Here is a 19,057-nt window from a genome sequence, read left to right as displayed (position 1 = left end):
TTCCCTTATGAATATCGACGCTAAAATACTCAATAAAATTCTGGCAAACTGAATCCAAGAGCACATCAAAACGATCATCCACCATGATCAAGTAGGCTTCATCCCAGGCATGCAGGGATGGTTTAATATACAGAAAACCAACAATGTAATCCTTTATATAAACAAACTGAAAGGAGGAAACCACACGATCATTTCATTAGATGCTGAGAAAGCATTTGACAGAATTCAACACCCCTTCATGATAAAAGTCCTGAAAAGAATAGGAATTCAAGGCCCATACCTAAAATTAGTAAAAGCCATTACAGCAAACTAGTAGCTAACATTAAACTTAATGGAGAGAAACTTGAAGCAATCCCACTAAAATCAGGGACTAGACAAGGCTGCCCACTCTCTCCCTACATATTCAATATAGTTCTCGAAATCCTAGCCAGAGCAATCAGACAACAAAAGAAGATCAAAGGTATACGGATTGGAAAGGAAGAAGTCAAAATATCACAATTTGCAGACAATATGTTTGTATACTTAAGTGATTCCAAAAGTTCCACCAGAGAACTGCTAAAGCTGATAAACAATTTCAGCAAAGTGGCTGAGTATAAAATTAACTCAAATAAATCAGTAGCCTTCCTCTAAACAAAAGAGAAACAAGCCGAGAAATTAATTAGGGAAACGACACCCTTCATAGTAGTCACAAATATTATAAAATACTTCGGTGTGACTTTAACCAAGCAAGAGAAAGACCTGTGTGATAAGAATTTCAAGTATCTGAAGAAAGAAATTGAAGAAGATCTCAGAAGATGGAAAGATCTCCCAAGCTCATGGATTGGCAGGATTAATATAGTAAAAATGGCCATTTTACCAAAAGTGATCTACAGATTCAATGCAATCCCAATCAAAATACCAATTCAATTCTTCAGAGGGTTAGACAGAACAATTTGCAAATTCATCTGGAATAACAAAAAACCCAAGACAGCTAAAACTATCCTCAACAATAAAAGGACTTCCGAGGGAATCACTATCCCTGAACTCAAACAGTATTACAGAGCAATAGTGATAAAAAACTGCATGATGGAGTTGAGGATTTAGCTCAGTGGTAGAGTGTTCGCCTAGCAAGCCCAAGGCCCTGGGTTCAGTCCTCAGATCCAAAAAAAAAAAACAAAAAACAAAAAAATAAAAAACAAAAACCAAAAAACAAAAAAAGAAAAAAACAAAAAAACAAAAACAAAAAAACCCAAAAAACAAAAAACAAAAAAAACCAAAACTGGATTATATCAGTAGAGAGACAGATGGATAGACCAGTGGAATAGAATCGATGACCCAGAAATGAATTCACACACCTATGGTAACTTGATTTTTGACAAGGGAGCCTAAACCATCCAATGGAAAAAAGATAGCATTTTCAGCAAATGATGATGGTTGAACTGGAGGTCAGCATGTACAAGAATGCAGAAAGATCCATACTTATAAGCCTGTACAAAGGTTAAGTCCAAGTGGATCAAGGACCTCCACATCAAACCAGATACACTCAAACTAATAGAAGAAAAAGGGGAAAGCATCTCGAATACATGGGCACTGGAGAAAATTTCCTGAACAATATACCAATGGCTTCTGCTCTAAGATCAAGAATTGACAAATGGGATCTCATAAAACTGCAAAGTTTCTGTCAGGCAAAGGACATTGTTTTTAGGACAAAGCAGCAACCAACAGATTGGGAAAAGATCTTTACCAATCCTACAACTGATAGAGGGCTTATATCCAAAATATACAAAGAACTCAAGAAGTTAGACTGCAGGGAAACAAATAACCCTATTAAAAGATGGGGTTCAGAGGTTGAGGATTTAGCTCAGTGGTAGAGCACTTGCCTAGTAACTGCAAGGCCCTGGGTTCAGTCCTCAGCTCCGAAAAAAAGAAAAAAAGAAAAAAAATGGGGTTCAGAGCTAAACAAAGAATTCACAGCTGAGGAATGCCAAATGCCTGAGAAACACCTAAAGAAATGTTCAACATCTTTAGTCATAAGGGAAATGCAAATCAAAACAACCCTGAGATTTTACCTCACACCAGTCAGAATGACTACGATCAAAAACTCAGGTGACAGGAAATGCTGGCGAAGATGTGGAGAAAGAGGAAAACCCCTCCATTGTTGGTGGGATTGCAGACTGGTACAACAATTCTGGAAATCATTCTGAAGATTCCTCTGAAAATTGGACATCGAACTACCTGAGGACCCAGGTATACCTCAATGATGCCCCAATGTATAACAAAAACTATGCTATGCTCCACTATGTTCATAGCAGCCTTATTTATAATAGCCAGAAACTGGAAAGAACCCAGATGCCCTTCAACAGAGGAATGGATACAGAAAATGTGGTACATCTACACAATGGAATATTACTCACCTATCAAAAACAATGATTTTATGAAATTCATAGGCAAATGGATGGAAGTGGAAAATATCATCCTGAGTGAGGTAACCCAGTCACAGAAAAAGACACATGGTATGCAATGATTGATAAGTGGATATTAGCCCAAATGCTTGAATTACCCTAGATGCACAGAACACATGAAACTCAAGAAGGATGACCTAAATGCAAATGCTTCACTTCTTCTGTAAAAGGGGAACAAGGATACCCTTGGGAGAGAATAGGAAGGCAAAGATTAGAACAGAGGCAGAAGGAACACCCATTCAGAGCCTTCCCCATATGTGGCCCATACATATACAGCCACCCAATTAGATAAGATGGATGACGCAAAGAAGTGGAGGCCGACAGGAACTGGATGTAGATCTCTCCTGAGAGACACAGCCACAATACAGCAAATACATAGGCGAATGACAGCAGCAAACCACTGAACTGAGAGACGGTACCCCATTTGAAGGAATCAGAGAAAGGACCTGAAGAGCTTGAAGGGGCTTGAGACCCCATGTAAACAACAATGCCAATCAACCAGAGCTTCTAGGGACTAAGCCACTACCCAAAGACTATACCTTGACTGACCCTTGGCTTCATCCTCATAGGTAGCAATAAATAGCCTAGTAAGAGCACCAGTGGAAGGGGAAGCCCTTGTTCCTGCCAAGACTGAACCCCAAGTTAAGGTGATTGTTAGAGGGAGGGTGGTACTCGGTGGCGGATGGGGGGGGAACACCCATATAGAAGGGGAGAGGTGGGGTTAGGGAGACGTTGGCCCAGAAACGGGGAAGGGGAATAACAATCAAAATGTAAATAAGAAATACTCAAGTTAATAAAGATGGAAGAAAAAAAAGAAACCCAGTAAAATAATGTCCTGTTTTATTTTTAAGATGGGTTGGCTATTAAAAAGGTTTTGTCATTTTGTATTAAAAAAAATAAGGGCTGGAGAGATGGCTTAGAGGTTAAGAGCACTGACTGCTCTTCCAGAGGTCCTGAGTTCAATTCCCAGCAATCACATGGTGGCTCACAGCCATCTGTAATCTGATATGATTCCCTCTTCTGGTATGTCTGAAGACAGCAGCAGAGTACTTATAAAATAAACAAATAAATCTTTAAAAAAATAAAAATAAACCTTGATGCCAGTCTAAAAAAAAATAGAATTCCTCAGTTTCTGGTGATGCAGAACAGCAAATTCATCACACATCTCTGTGGAAAGAAAACTTTAGGCACACATACACTTCTGTTCAGTTGGGGAAAGATTTCTCCATAAATCAGCCATGCTAACATTCTCTTTATTCATGAGAATTAATGATTTGAAAAAATGGATCTTTTCCTGTTCATGATATATTTAGAAATATTTTCTCTAATGGTATAAATCTGCACTAGTTTCTCTACTGATTCTCAGGTTTGCACAGACGGCACTTTAGTGAAGAACAAATGTCACCTGTACCATAGCTACAGAAAGGAAGGATCATGGCAGCAATGGGAAGGGCATCCATTTGGATAACTGAATTCTACCACATTGATATACTAATTTAAACCAAGACCGAAGATATATGTAAGTCAAATCATCTAGCAAAAAATTCTTGAGGCAGTGTCTCATCTTCCACATCGAATTAACCAAATATGCTTGAGTGACCACTGAGACATAGATCACAGATTTCTTCCCCTCTGAGCTTGCAAGAATGTATCACCACATCTGTATTTAATTTTGTACTTTTAAAAAGTTTTGTAATTATATTTAAGTACAGAAAACTTAAGTGTACATTTAACCCAGTTTAGTGTCGAGTTCCTTAGCCTTTGCCTTTTCCAATTTGGCAATGCGAGTCACAGACTTAGGACCCAGGATGTTGCCTCCCCAGTGGCAGCGGATCTTGTCATATCTGTCATTATACTTGGTCCTAATAGCTTCCACCAGCTTAGCCAGAGCACCCTTGTCTTCTGAGTTAACCTGTGTGAAGACAATAGTGGTGCATGTCTTCCTGTGGACCAGGCGCCCCAGACTGGCTTTTCCTTTGATGATGCAGTAGGGCACCCCGATCTTTCAAAAAAGGGCTGGCAGGAAAACCACCAGATCAATGGGGTCTACATCCTGGGCAATCACCACCAGCTGAGCCTTCTTGTTCTCCACCAAGGTGGTGACTGTATTGACCCCTGCTCCTAGGACAAGTGGTCTCTTATTTGAGATGTCCCCTTTACCAGCAGCTTTCTTCTCAGCATAGGCCAGCAGCCTTTGCTTCTTCTCCTGCTTTGTCTCTGGCCTGTACTTGTGGGCAAGCTTAAGCAGCTGAGTCACTGTTTGCCTGTCCAGGGCCTGGGTGAACTGGTTGATGGCAGGAGATATTTTGAGCTGCTGATAGAGGATGCCTCTTGCTGTAGCCTGAGGTAGCAGAGCCACTGACGAAGCATGTGAGATCTCTTTTGGGCTGGATGTCCTGTCCAATGCCGAAGTTCTTAGGCCTTTTCTCAAACAAAGGATTGACCAAGTTTTTGGCCTCCTGTTTCTTGACCACGGTGAGGGCTGGGGCCACCTTCTTCCCCTTGGCCTTCTTTCCTTTGGGCATCTTGCTTGGCTGGAGGAGAGAGCAATTTTGTACTTTCATAATTTAATTAATATATATGTGAGATGGTGCTATCTGAGACTAGAAGAGAATATCCAATTTCCCTGGGAATGTAGTTATAGTCATTTGTGAGACAGCTGACCTGGAAGCAAGTGAGATCTCTAGGACAGCTCAAAAAAACCTAATTGTGGGGGGTGGGGGAGAGTCCGCTATCCATAAGTTTTTAACATGTTTTCTTGTAGCATCAAACTCAAGTTCTCAGTCTAGACAGATATTCACTTTACCAAATAATCTACTACCTCTTATATAGAATATAAGATATGAATAGAACACTATCAAGCTTAAGATAGTTACCACGAGTTACAGATTTCTTCACAACCACTTAGACATAGTAGGGATTGGCATGCTTATAGCTGTTCATGAACTTGAATTTTCTAGAAATAGTACTCATTAAAAAAATAACATTTGTGTTAAAATATTCTACAAATTTTAGCTTGTATAAATTAAAATTTAAGTAATACTTATATTTGTTTATTTGTATGTGTGTGGATGCACTTGAACCAAACCATGTTTGTTGGAGGTCAGAGGACAACTTGTACTCAGTTCTACTATTCCTCCATGTTGCTCATGGGGATAAACCATGGGCACTATCAGGTCCGCAGGCTTGGCAGAAGCACTGAGCAATCTCTACTGCACTATGAATACATTTTTTAATTAGATTTTTTGTTAAAGTTTGCATGCATGTGTTTGTGTCTGTGTTTCTGTGCCTGTATGAGTTCATCACACATATCCTGGAACCCAAGAAGAGGCATAACATCCTTTGTACCTGAAACAGGCAGTTGTAATCAGCCTGATATATGTGCTCTAAGCCAACTGCAGTTCTCTGCAATAGCAGTAAGTGCTCATAGATGCTGATCCAATTATCTACAACCTTATAAACATATTTGATAAGTATTCTTATCAAAAAGGCAATCATGAATACACAGATGTGTGTGTGTGTGTGTGTGTGTGTGTGTGTGCATGTTCCACTGAAAATTTGGAATGAGGTTTTCATTCCTCAAGTTCTTTAGAAATAAAATATTCTGCTAAGAAAATCATTAGCTCAAAAGACAATGAAAGTAACATAAATTATTTAGCTCTTTCAAGTATGAAAATCATTTTAATTCAACTGAGCAATTCTGTGCTCAATATACACTAGTTGTCTCAGAGGGCTGGAAAAATTCTGTTACATTCATTTTGTACATAAAAGTCCTTGTCTATGGAAACTATTTTCTGACTTTTAAATCAAACATTGAATTTCTGCAAATAATTCTTACTACCAAAATTATGGCTTTAGCAGAGCAAAGTTTACAAATAGTCAAAGTGGATTATATTACACTGCAGTGTGAATGAAAAACTCAGCAGGAGAAATAGATTCTTTTTTGTTTCAAAACTGTTGATCCTGGCTGTAGTGTCACTGGGAAATTTCACTATATGTGTGTATCACACTGCATAGTAGGGTGAGATGATATTATCGAAATGGATATTATGTAATTGTTTTTAGCAGACATGTGCTTATTTTTTTTTTTTTTTGGTTTTTTTTTTTGGAGCTGGGGACCGAACCCAGGGCCTTGTGCTTCCTAGGCAAGTGCTCTACCCAGTGGTAAATGCCCAACCGCGCTTATTTCTTGTAGTATAAATATTATTTGGGGGTTTCTACACCACCTTAGATCATTTAGTTCCCAAATAAAAGACACAAAACCTTCATATTTATTGTACGACTTAGTAGCATTAAAGCTGGGTAGATATCAGCTCTCTATTATGTCTACTACCCTATCAATAACTCTGAGATATAACTTTCCATGATTCAGGTAGGCTACTCTTACTCCAAATGGCAACCCTCATGCCCATGTTCTCATGAACCATCTACTTCATGGCATCTCCTTCTTTCTTCTTCTCTCTGATCTCCTCCTCATGGTCTCTGCATCAGACTTCAAGCCCAGGAACTGCAGCTCTGCCTGTCTCTCTTCAGCTCAGCTACAGACTGTAGGCATCTTTATACATACAATAGTTTTAAACTAATGAGGAACGTTATATTACCATTAGTTGGTGCATGTGAGGATCTCCACATCCCTGGGATCAAACAGATTTTGTGGTAGTATTTAACATCATACATAGCAACAGAACACACATCAACAATTAGCAGTTTACCACTGTCACTATTTTTTCATTATTTATGTTTCATTCTTCTTCATTTGGTGGTGTGTGTATAAGAATTTAGTGATTCAGACTTTATCTAGTTTCTGGTGCGAAATCAGGAAGGCCGAATTGTTAATTGAAATTGTCATTGAGAACAGTATACCATACAGGTAAGATGTTTGCCACCAAACCTGGCATTTTTATTGATTCCTAGTTCTTCTACGGTGGAAGGGAAGCACTAACACCACAAACTATATTCTGTCTTGTATATAAGATCAATATACATATACTAACACTTTCATAGGCATACAAAAATAAGAATAATGTTAACAAAGTAAGATTGACATAAAAATGTAAGCAAACCAGAATATAAGGTCAAAATATGAGCAGAGTGCTGATTCAATGCTGCCATCTTAAAATTTTCTCATAATGAACTTAGCTGAGCTAATTAAACTGTGTAACCTTAAATGATTATATAAGCTGTATATTTCTGCTGGTCTGGGCTCTTCACATTCCTCCTGCGTGAGGACCGTGTCAAGCCCCATTGCACTGGTATCCCAAAGTAAACCTCTTGTTTTTCCATCAAGACTGAGTCCCACATGTTTGTGGGGTGCTGGGTGTCCTCAGGATTGGAGCAAGAGTCTCCTCGGTCTGAGGGTCTTTCAAAACATATCAGGTCCCAGCTGTACCTCATTAAACTTAGAAGAAGATGATAAAGAGCTCCAAAGAAACTCCATTTAGAGCTGTCTTCATTTGTGGCAAGCTAGCCCCTGGGCAAAGAAAGTGCCCTAACTTAATCAGCAGACAGAACGCCATCCAGAAAAGAAAAGAAATCAAAATGAAAACAAATGCATGGAACTTGATTGCCAAGCTTTGCCAATACAGGGTAAGTAAATCCTTGGTAATTCCTGCTTCACATAAGGTTTGTCAGATACTTTGAACAAGAGAGCTGAAGACAGTGCTCCAATGTCTTAGAATACTTTGAAGTGGTCTCCACAGCCAACTGTCTGCCATTTTTAAAACTTTGAAAGTGTTTGTCTGCACTTCCTACTTAATCAGGAAATATTTCTTCTTAGTTGACTGTTGGGGTTGAATACAAGATAATCATAGTCTCAAAAGAAGGTTAAGTTGTTATATTTAAGAAGATTTATTAGACCTAAAAAGATGGTGTTAGGTTGTTAATGCAAGTTAGGATAAAATGTGATTTAGATCCAGAACTCTGAACTCACCAGGACAGGATAGATAATAGGATATTTTTCTTAATTACCACATACTATGGACTTGACATTGCAAATATATATCACACCTTATAACTATTATAATTTTTATAATTTTATTCAATTTATATTAGAAAAAGAGACATTTATTGTACTTAAAAGGGGTATTATTGAGAGAATATCTAATATCAATATGACTATGGCACTTGTTAATAATAAATCTGACGGCTTATTATTTAGGTGGTAAATAAGAAGTGGGAAATCTAGGAGAAATCATAATTCTGAGATAGAATGCGGCAGGAGATACACCTTGGAAGACGTGAGGAGAGAGACACCTAGTACCTGAATATGGTTAAGTGGGCATGTTACAGAATGTAAGTTAAAATAAGTCAGTTATTCTAAATTGTGATCTAGTTAGAGAAGATCCTCAAGGTATTTGTAAATATATCTTTAGTCTGAGTCTTAGTTCTCAGAGCATGGCGCTGTGTGGAAGAACTTGATCAAACTGCTACATTATATTGTTCATGAGTTTTAAGTCAAGCAAAGTTTACAGGGGATATTGTCTAAGCACATACTCAAATAATAAATTATAGATGCCATAAGTTGTAAAAAGTTATGATTTTTGTAGTAGAATCATCCCTCATATTTGAGTTGAGGTCTTGCAGTTGATTTGGTAGACTAACTTGAAATTGACTAAATGAATGTATTTGAATTTAATTGATAAATTATTGATATTTATGTCCATGGAAATGGTTGAAGGGATAACTTTGTATGGTAAACTGTAGAAAAACTCAGAATACATGTCATTACAGCAGATTTAAACTTTATTTTCCCAGATTTTAAGTTATATTAAAAAGCTTACAATAATAAAAAAAGCATATTATTGAAATAATAGACACATTGATCAATGTATAGAATTGAAGACTCACATCCAGATGTAACTCCATACAGGTAAAAACACCTTGTTTGTGACAAAGCAAACAAAATTACACACTGGGGAAAAAGTCAGCATATTGGCAGACAGATGGTGTGAATAGCAGCATACAGAGAAATGAAAATAGATCCATATCTTTCACCCTGAACACAACTCAACTCCAAAGGGATCAAGGACCGCACTCAAGTCACTGAAAGACCAAAAGCCCTGAACCTGACCACTTTTTTTCTTTTTTCCTTTTCTTTTCTTTCTTTCTTTGTTTTTTGACTCTGTATTTGTGAATCCAAAATTCAGGTTAACAGACTGGATGTTTTCCTATCCTAAGTCTCACTGGTCACAGAGCTTCCCACAATGCCTTCTTCCAACACCTCCCACCAGCAGCTGCACAGATGTTGGCTGACCTGCTTCGTGGCCACCAGGATACATCCTCAATTTTTCCCTCTGCTCATCAAAATGTGAAAGTTCACGGTCTGTAGCTTTCCTGCCATAGATGTCCAAGTGGAAAGATTTCAGGATGCTGGAGGAGTTGTGTGTGCCTATGCGGCTCATTTCTCCTGTCATGTCAGGATGCTGGAGGTGTTGTGAGTGCCTATGCGGCTCATTTGTTTGTTTTCTGGGATTTTTCCTTTGCATGTTTGCTTTCTGAGATAAGGTGTTACAACCTCAGTCTGGCCTCAAACACACTGATGTAGCCAAAGATGACCTTGAGCACTTTGCTCCTCCTGCTTCCACCCTCCAAGAGCTAGGAATATAAGAATCCCATGTATCCTTGCTCTTTGCTTTGGGGGCTATGGAGATGGCCCAGATTGCGATACTTCTCTGTCAAGTGTTCTTATTTCACCTGCCCGGGGTTGGAGTTTGCCAGACAGTTGCTCCTGCAATCTCAGAGTCAGTCTGCTCACCAGGAGGATGCATTAGATAACTTGATCACTTTTCTTTCATCAGGGTTGTTATTAGTTCTTTAAAATCTGTTCGAGTCTCAGCCTGATTGTTCTCCTGTGAGCTGACTTTTAAAACAGCAAAAAACAAAAACAAAACAATACAAACAAACAAAAACTTTAGAGTTTTACATTTCTCTGGGCCTTAAATGAGTATCCCCAAATACCAGCACTTTCCTAGCTCTTAATCTCATCAGAGTCCTCATGAGCTCTCACCTTTCTCTGCAGTTGAAGGCAGATAGGAAGAACCAGGGAGTAGTCTGAATGAATGTCACAGAGTCACTGTATGCAATGCTCCCTACTCTGCAGAAGGTTAGCTGCCACTTCTAGGGAAATCATTGGAATGCACTGGGTGGCACATAAATAATTAAGGGGCGACTTTTAATTAAGGCTTTGTAGTGAAAACGGCTTTGTGCAACATTAAGAGCTTTTGAATAACTACCTTTGATGCTCTCTTTTCAACCTGAACTTGTCATCCCTGGAAACTGCACAAATAGTGAGTTTTAACAGCTTTGGTCTTTTGATGATACCAGAGACTCACTTCTTTCTTGTGAATGAATGCTTTGTGAAAAGTCAGGAATCTGTTGAGGTGGCCAGCACTTCTCGTTTCAGGGAGATGATGGTATTCGTTATTCTTATCATTGCTGTGACAACATATTCGACTAAATCAACTTATCCATGGTTTGTTTGTAGTGGCCAGTTAGGACACCGGACTCATGGAGGAGAGGAATGCAGGCCAGTCAGAGCAGCTCTGGCTATGGTGACAGGAGCCTGAGGCAGCTTAGTCTGGTTCTCTCTGTCTTCTCTGGATTTCTGTTACAAGATGTGATCTTGCAGTTTTCGTCCTGCTTTGATACTTCCTAGCCATGATGAAGTCTTCTCCCTCTGGAACTAGATAAGACAAATTATCCTGTAATTATCCATCCCTTAAAAGATATTCATAGCTATCTGTGGGCTATTTAATGCCACACAGAATGTGGATCAACTTTGTCTTCCTCCATCTTCCTTCCATCCTCTGTGAATTTAAACTTTTACAATCAATGGTTGCACTCAATGGTCTCAACACAACATTGGTTGAATGTATAAGGGAGAGAAACAGGGTGTGTCTGTGTTTACGTGCGCGCACATGCGTGGTGTTTAAGCTCTTTCTTTTGTTGTTTCTTTTTGGCTATTTTGGGGACTGTAAATGTGAATAGTGTTTCTTACACATTTTGTCAAAAACAAGTTTAAGCAAAGATTCCTCTGTAAGAAAAATGCTCATGCTATTTTCAGTGAAAGATTTAATAATGCCTCAGGTCATAATTGAAAGTATACTATATAAGAAGTGGAGAGATCACTTGGTAGTTGACAGTGCTTGCAGCTTTTCACTGGACTCTAGTTCAGTTTGTAGCAAACACATTTAGTGGATAGCAACAGTTTGCAACTTCAACTGTGAAAAATCCAATGCCTACTTTTGAACTTTTTCAGCAACTGCTCTCATCTGTCCACATCCATATATATGTATCCATAAATGTAAAAAAAATAAAACTTTTTAAAACTTGTTTCATACAAATATTAAATAAATTAAACTTATTTTTGTCTCTGGTACATATCCTGAATACTCTGAAATCTCAAATATTATAATATTTGGGTTAGTTGCTGAAATTGGCTTAATGATCATTAGCTCACTAACAACACTGATGTCAGATAGGATCTCCAAAAGAAACCTAGACATTTTTCAGTAGCCAATTGTCACAGATACACAACTAGCATGTATGTAAACTATTTGATAAGTAAGTTCAGACTGTAACTTTACGAGTTTCAGGAAAACCAATTTATTTGACTGTGCTTATAAAATGTAATAATCAGCTCTATATAATCCAGTGGTGTCTTCCTAGAGAAAAATCAGAACTTTGTCTCTTTATTATCAAGTCGTGTGTGTGTGTGTGTGTGTGTGTGTGTGTGTGTGTGTGTGTTCAATGCCATAATTCCCTTGTCTTGTGTTTGTTCCTCAGAAAATTGCTAATGATGAGATTTTCTAAGTAGGGTAATAGTTATTAATAAAGTTATTAATAGTGTGCATTTGTGTACATAGAGGAAGTATATGACCTCCCTAGCCTTGTCATTTTGTCATGACCTAGATTCATCCAAAAAAAGACATCTCAATGAAATAATCTGTCTTCAACATCCTGTCTGTAAGAGACTGCTTTGCTAATTGATTTAAAAGACTCAGTCTATTATTGGTGGTACCAATCCCACTGAAGGTTCACTCAGGATGTATTACAAAGTTAGTGAAGTATGAGCCTGAGCTAACCAGAGTGACTCCCCAAGCAGCCATCCTCCACTGTTACTGTTTTAAGAACCTACTTCAACCTTTCCCTAAATGTCTAATCTAGAAATACTCTTTCTTTCCCAAGTTGCTTTTAGTTCTAATGTTTTTCATAGCACATAAAGAAAACTAGAAGAGAAATTGAGACCAAAAGTTGTGGTATGAACATTTTTTAATATGAATTTCTGTCAAGACATACCAAAACATGTAAAAGGCATAAAAAAAGAATGTTCATCAAAACAAATAAATAATATATATTTTCCTTACTGGGATTATAGCTAGATTTGTTTTTACACACTCTTTATAGTATAGCTGATGGAACAAGATACACATGTTAAGCCAAATTTTGAAAAACCTTACTATATCCACTGGACTATTCACACGCTTTGGAGGTTATGAGTAATTGTAGCCATGTAGCTTAAAAATGAACCCATGCTAAAGTCAGCTATGTATTGGCATTGGCGGTGTCTGTTCCTATCCTGGTAGAGTCTGATATCCATGACTGTGTGTTTTTCCTAGGCAATGCCTCTCTCACAAATGCCAGCTCTACCTCTCCTGATCTCCAAGATCACTCTCTTGCCAGTTCACCACCCATAGCCAGTTCCGGGCGCATTCTTGCCAGCTTGAGCTCTCCAGTGGTTTCCTCTTCTCTGGAGCTTGGACTTTTCTTTCCATTCAAAACCCTAGCTGAATGCTGCCTGGCTAGGTTCTTTCCCTCATGCTCATCTAGGTCACTTAGAATGGAAAACACCAGTACTCTTTGTTTAAAATAAACAGATGACACAACCACTAGGTGTGAAATCTATCCTTCTAAACTCACCAATTATTCTATGTTAGAAATATTCTTGTGGGGGAGGCTGCTACCAGGGCTAACAGTTCCCAGTCTATATCCTGCCTCCTCTCCCTCTTGCCTCCCTGTTTAAAGCCTGTTTCTTCTTCCTTAGTCCCCTTTTCCTTTCTAGAACCTGGAAGATTCACCTCCTCCTTCTCATTCAATGATTGGCTTCTTTTCATCTTTATTACTCAATCAATTATATAAGGGAATTCCCGTACAATAATGTGTTCAAATTGAGTAGCTATGGAAAAATATTTATTAATATGTCTGTAAAAGTTGGGACACAGTATCCCTGTATCATGGGAAAAAGAAAGAGTGGTAGAGAAAGATGCATTATGTCTTCCTCTGCCCTCTGTCAGTAAACATACCCAGACATTATCATGTATATTACACACACACACACACACACACACACACAAATACACAAAATAAGAGCAGTATGTGTTCACTCCTTCTTTAAAAAGGGAACAAGAATAGCCTTGGGAGGGAATAGGGAGGCAAAGTTTAGAACAGGGACAGAAGGAACACCCATTCAGAGCCTGCCCTACATGTGGCCCATACATATACAGCCACCAAACTAGATAAGATGGATGAAACAAAGAAGTGCAACCCGACAGGAACCGGATGTAGATCTCTCCTGAGAGACACAGCCAGAATACAGCAAATACATAGGCTAAGGCCAGCAGCAAACCACTGAACTGAGAACAGGACCCACGTTGAAGGAATCAGAAAAACGACTGGAAGAGCTTGAAGGGGCTCGAGACCCCATATGAACAACAATGCCAACCAACCAGAGCTTCCAGTGACTAAACCATTACCCTAAGACTATACATGAATTGACCCTGGGATCCCACCTCATAGGTAGCAATGAATAGCCTTGTAAGAGCACCAGTGGAAGGGGAAGCCCTTTGTCCTGTGAAGAATGAATACCTAGTGGACGTGATTGTTGGGGGGAGGGTGGTACTGGGGGGAGGATGGGGAGGGAAGCCCATATATAAGGGGCGGGGAGGGGTTAGGGGGATTTGGACCCAGAAACCGGCAAGGGGAATAACAATTGAAAGGTAAATAAGAAGTACTCAAGTTAATAAAGATAAAAAAAGAAGAGCAGTATGTGTTATCATAAAGCTAGGTTCTTCTATTTAAAGATTCTAAAGAGGAAACATATATTCTGACATACCCATGCCATACTTTACAGAGAAGATAAAACCAAGGACAAGGAATAGATGTATGTAAACTTATCTGTGGGTCCAATGTAGTTTTTAATATCAAATATAATCTAGAAATAGATTAAAGATAGTTTTTACCTTAGGGCCAAGGAATATTTCTTAGGACCAAATTGGCATTATCTAAGGATCCAACATGCCAATGTCTTCATTGGACATGAGGACAAAGGACCATTTTTCTTTCTAACATCCTACCTGTATAATTATGATAAATTACACATGAAATATCTTTTTTTCCTCTGCCTGTTCTTATGCCAAAATATCTGAAAAAGACTACTTAACAAATAAATGGCTTATTTGAGATTAGAGTTCATGATACAGCGCACAGGAGAAGTAATAATACACAGCTAGTAACCCACCCTCTATTGTCAGCAAGCAGAAAGAGGTGAATGCTGATGTTGCCTATACATAGGTGGAGTCTTTCCCCATTAATCAATGAAATTCAGAACCCACATTATAGATATTTCCTGAAGTTTGTCTCCTAGGTGATTTTAGATCCTGTCAAGTTGACAACAAAATTAATCACTGTGATGTGTATAAATAGCCATGAAAAGAATAAAATAAGAATTTGTGCTTTCAATATAAAGACCATGCCACAGATAGACGTGTTTCTTAAATTAAACTCTTTTCTAAAACCGAAAAAAGCCTGAAAGGTCAAAACTTTTATGCCTTCCAACTTTTCTAAAACATACAAGATTAAACTATCATATTTTTTTTATTTTTTTTATTTTTCATTTTCGGAGCTGGGTACCAAACACAGGGCCTTGAGCTTCCTAGGCAAGTGCTCTACCACTGAGCTAAATCCCCAACCCCAAACTATCATATTTTTAAGTAAATTTTATTGCAATGCAATGATAATTTCTCCATGTTACTTGATAAACCATAATTTTTTTTCTATTTTTGTGAGTGTAGTGTTTTTATTATCTACTGTTATTTGTAGAAATTTAGTGTTTACTTAGTGTGGATTTCTTTTGGTATAGGTGACTATAGAAACTAGAGGTTGCCATTCAAAGTCTTCTTCATTTCTTTCCTGCCTCATTTGTTATTTATCTATTTAAAGTTTTACTTCTTTAATTAAAAAATAAAATTACAGAAAATATATTTCAGTTATATTTTTTCTTCACATTGAAAACTACATAAATACCCCAAACCTATCTACAAATCCGTGTTTATGCTTTTTCTAGAACTCTATCTTTCCCTTTCTTAAGATTATAAAGCCTACCCAAAAATCAACTAAAAATAAACACAAAAGTAATAAGACAAAATAATACCCAAACATACAAAATAAGACAAGGTATACACAGCGACACACAAAGAATTGTAGAGGCAATAAGTGCTGCCCAACACTCCACGGCATGTTTTTTTTTCCTTTCTAGTGAGTGAAGTTGGTATACCATGATACTCCTTTGGAGTAAATCGGTTTTCACTTTGTCAGCAAGTTTCAATCACCAACAGCTTCTTGCCTGGGGATGAGACTTTGTATATATGTTTCCTTCTCAGTGCTAGCTTTTTAATCTGGTTTGAGCTTTCTCAGAACTTTTGCAAGCTGTCAGAGTTCCTATGACTTCATATGTGTATGATTGTGTTTTGAAAATACGGTTTCTTTGAAGCCATCACCTATCTCTGGCTCTTTCATTCTTTCTGCCTCCTCTTCCATACAGATGCCTGACATTTTAGGTAAGGGGTATGATAAAAAAATCTCACTTATGATAGAGAGCTCAAAATTCCATCACTATCTGAACTCTATATTAGTTCCCTTCAACTGAAAGAAAGCTTCTCTTACAAAGGCTGAACATGGCACTGATCTACAACTATAACAAAAGTATATTAGCAGGAGCCATTCATTTTATTGCTATGTTCCTTTAGAATAATAAAATTATTACTTTTCTCTAAATGTATATGAAAATACACACACATGTATATACATATATATATACATATTTATACATGTACATATATACATGCATATATACATGTATATATTCTCAGGTTTGTGGCTAGTTTATCAGTGTCAGATATGAATTCTATCTCACACAGTGGGGCTCAAATACAATGTAAAAGAAAAGAGGTTGTTTATTCACACATTTATACCACTATTAAGTGAGTACATTTTTTTAACCAACTGACTGTTATAGATTATAGGACTTATATCTAAAATTTCTTCCCTTCCAGCATCATAAACTCTAGTCAATAAGAATGAAACATTTATCTGGGCTCTGGCTCTACTTCTCCATGTTTGACATTGTATGTTATCCTCAACACTATACATTTATGATCATGTTATAGATAGGAAATAATACCCAGAAGAATGGCCTGTGATGGGAGGGGTGATCTATGGTATCGTCTTTCATCAATGATTTAACAATATGCAAGGCATTCCTGGCCGAACGTTTTACATGGTGATATATGGTATCTATTTAGAACTTCATCTTTGATGACTCCATCTATCTTCCTTTCATATAATGTCTGTGTGTGTGTGTGTGTGTGTGTGTGTGTGTGTGTGTGTGTGTGTAGCTTAGGAAGGTTCTACAGTGGTAGTGTCCCAAATGTATGTTCAGGGGTGTTTATAGTTACTTGTCTGTCACAGTAGTCCCTATTAGAGCCTACCACCTCATCCCTGTCCCCCTTTAATCCTCTTATTAAGGTTGCTCTTTATCTCATTTAAACATCTTCTTCTTGAGATAAGTTTTCATAACAGAAGCTGTATCTTGAAAATTGGTTAAACTGACTATTCCTAGCACACAACAGCTATTTCTGCTTAACGTCCTTATTTTCTCACTGGTAGAATTAGAAAGTTTTTAGTCGTCCTCCTTTTTACATAGCATACTGCTTGACTACTTTCTTTTGTCAACATGAAACAAACTAGGGTCATTTGGGAAGAGGAATCTTCAACTGGAAAAAAATGTGCCCAGTGCCAACTTTGGCAGGGTCTTCTTTCTTGTCAGTTTTTCATAAGGCAGAGAAAGGAAAGAGCATCGGGAGAGGATACAACTTTTCCTTACAAGATACAGGGATAAGACTTTGTCTTATGACATATTTAGGGTTGCTATGTAATAATAAAAAAATTTACTTATCTGAGACTAAATTACCTTGCTACTGTAGCTGAACTGCCTAGAAACTGCAAGTTTCTGCCACTTAACACCTCGTCCTAAAACAGCAAAGGATTAAGTAAGTAGACTTTGTGCTATCTCAGCAGGAACTGCACAGATAGAACTTTCCACCAGCTAATCAGAAGTTACAGGAAAAGGGGGGTACTTTGAGACGTGATTATAATATTTATTACTAAGTTGTAAAACATTTCTTATGAAAGCTATCTAAGGGGAAAAGCAGAAATATCCTGAATGGGAAAAGGGAAAAATTCTCTTTCACATCTTTTTGTCCTCAGTACTTATACTACTTTCAGAATACAGGATCACATGTTAAAAAGTTCATCATACGTTCACACATAAAAGCAAATCATAAATGACATAGAAGTTTACAACTGAGAGTGTTTACATGCATAGCCATTAGGAGTAATTATCTAGTTAAACATCCACCACCTGTCACATCTTCACAGGTTCATAGAGAGTTGAAAACCATAACTAAGCTATTAGTGAAGTTTTGTATAGATGAACCCAGATGATATTTTATCTTCTTTTACCTATAATAAATTGTTAGTTCCCTTTACGTGACCTTAGTTAATTGTTTTGACAATCTCTTGGAATGTGTTCTGAGTAGTAGAAAGTATGGTTACTGTCTAAGAATCAATTACTTGGTGACACATGGGAGACTGACAGAATTCTCATTGCAGTTTTGATTATCAGAAAGGGATCTACTAGCAGTACTACTATTAAGAGAGCTTAATAATCACTGATATTTCAGTAATTCTTGTAGGATCATCCTTAAGAATTAAGAAGTCATCTATTTGTCTATATAGCATCACTGCAGGAGAGTACATCTTCATAGATCTGAAGCTATCTGCTCAAAAGGGGTGTGCTAGTACCTAATGATTGCTATATATGTTTAATAATAACAAGAAACATATATTAATATCAGGAATCTTTCCTAAAATGAATTATCTTGGGCTATGCCTATAAAGCAAAACTGTTGCAGATTATAATCTGAAGCATACCCCCTACTATGGCTTCTGACAAAAATGTTCCCAAAAGACTGGTTCCTGGGCCTTTTCCTTGTAAAGAATGAGTATTGGAATTAGGAATATTGTAGGGCCTCACCTTGGCAGTTTGTTTTGGTTTGTAGAAGATATCATGCTGAGAATGCCAAGGATAACAAACAATTAAGCAGTGTTTCTTCATGGCAGCTTTGGTTTCTATCTTCAAGTTTCTGCCTTCACTTTCCCTTATGATGATCTAATCTTAAGACAAAGTGTTTCTGTATTAAGTTGTAATTGGTTATGATGTTTTATCCTAGTAATAAAAATCAAGCTGCAGCCCATGGTTTCTGGTGCTCAAACTCAGGTAT

At 37.6% G+C, this 19,057-nt stretch overlaps 1 pseudogene; it reads right to left on the bottom strand.

Moving 5' to 3' along the window:
- Positions 1-4,090: 4,090 nt before the first annotated feature.
- Positions 4,091-19,057, bottom strand: part of LOC120100645 (uncharacterized) — a 55,965-nt pseudogene continuing 40,998 nt past the window's right edge.

Source organism: Rattus norvegicus, chromosome 2 (assembly GCF_036323735.1).
Source record: "Rattus norvegicus strain BN/NHsdMcwi chromosome 2, GRCr8, whole genome shotgun sequence".
Taxonomy (NCBI): domain Eukaryota; kingdom Metazoa; phylum Chordata; class Mammalia; order Rodentia; family Muridae; genus Rattus; species Rattus norvegicus.
The sequence above is the reverse complement of the archived record's forward strand: the minus strand, read 5'-3'. Positions and strand labels throughout refer to the sequence as shown.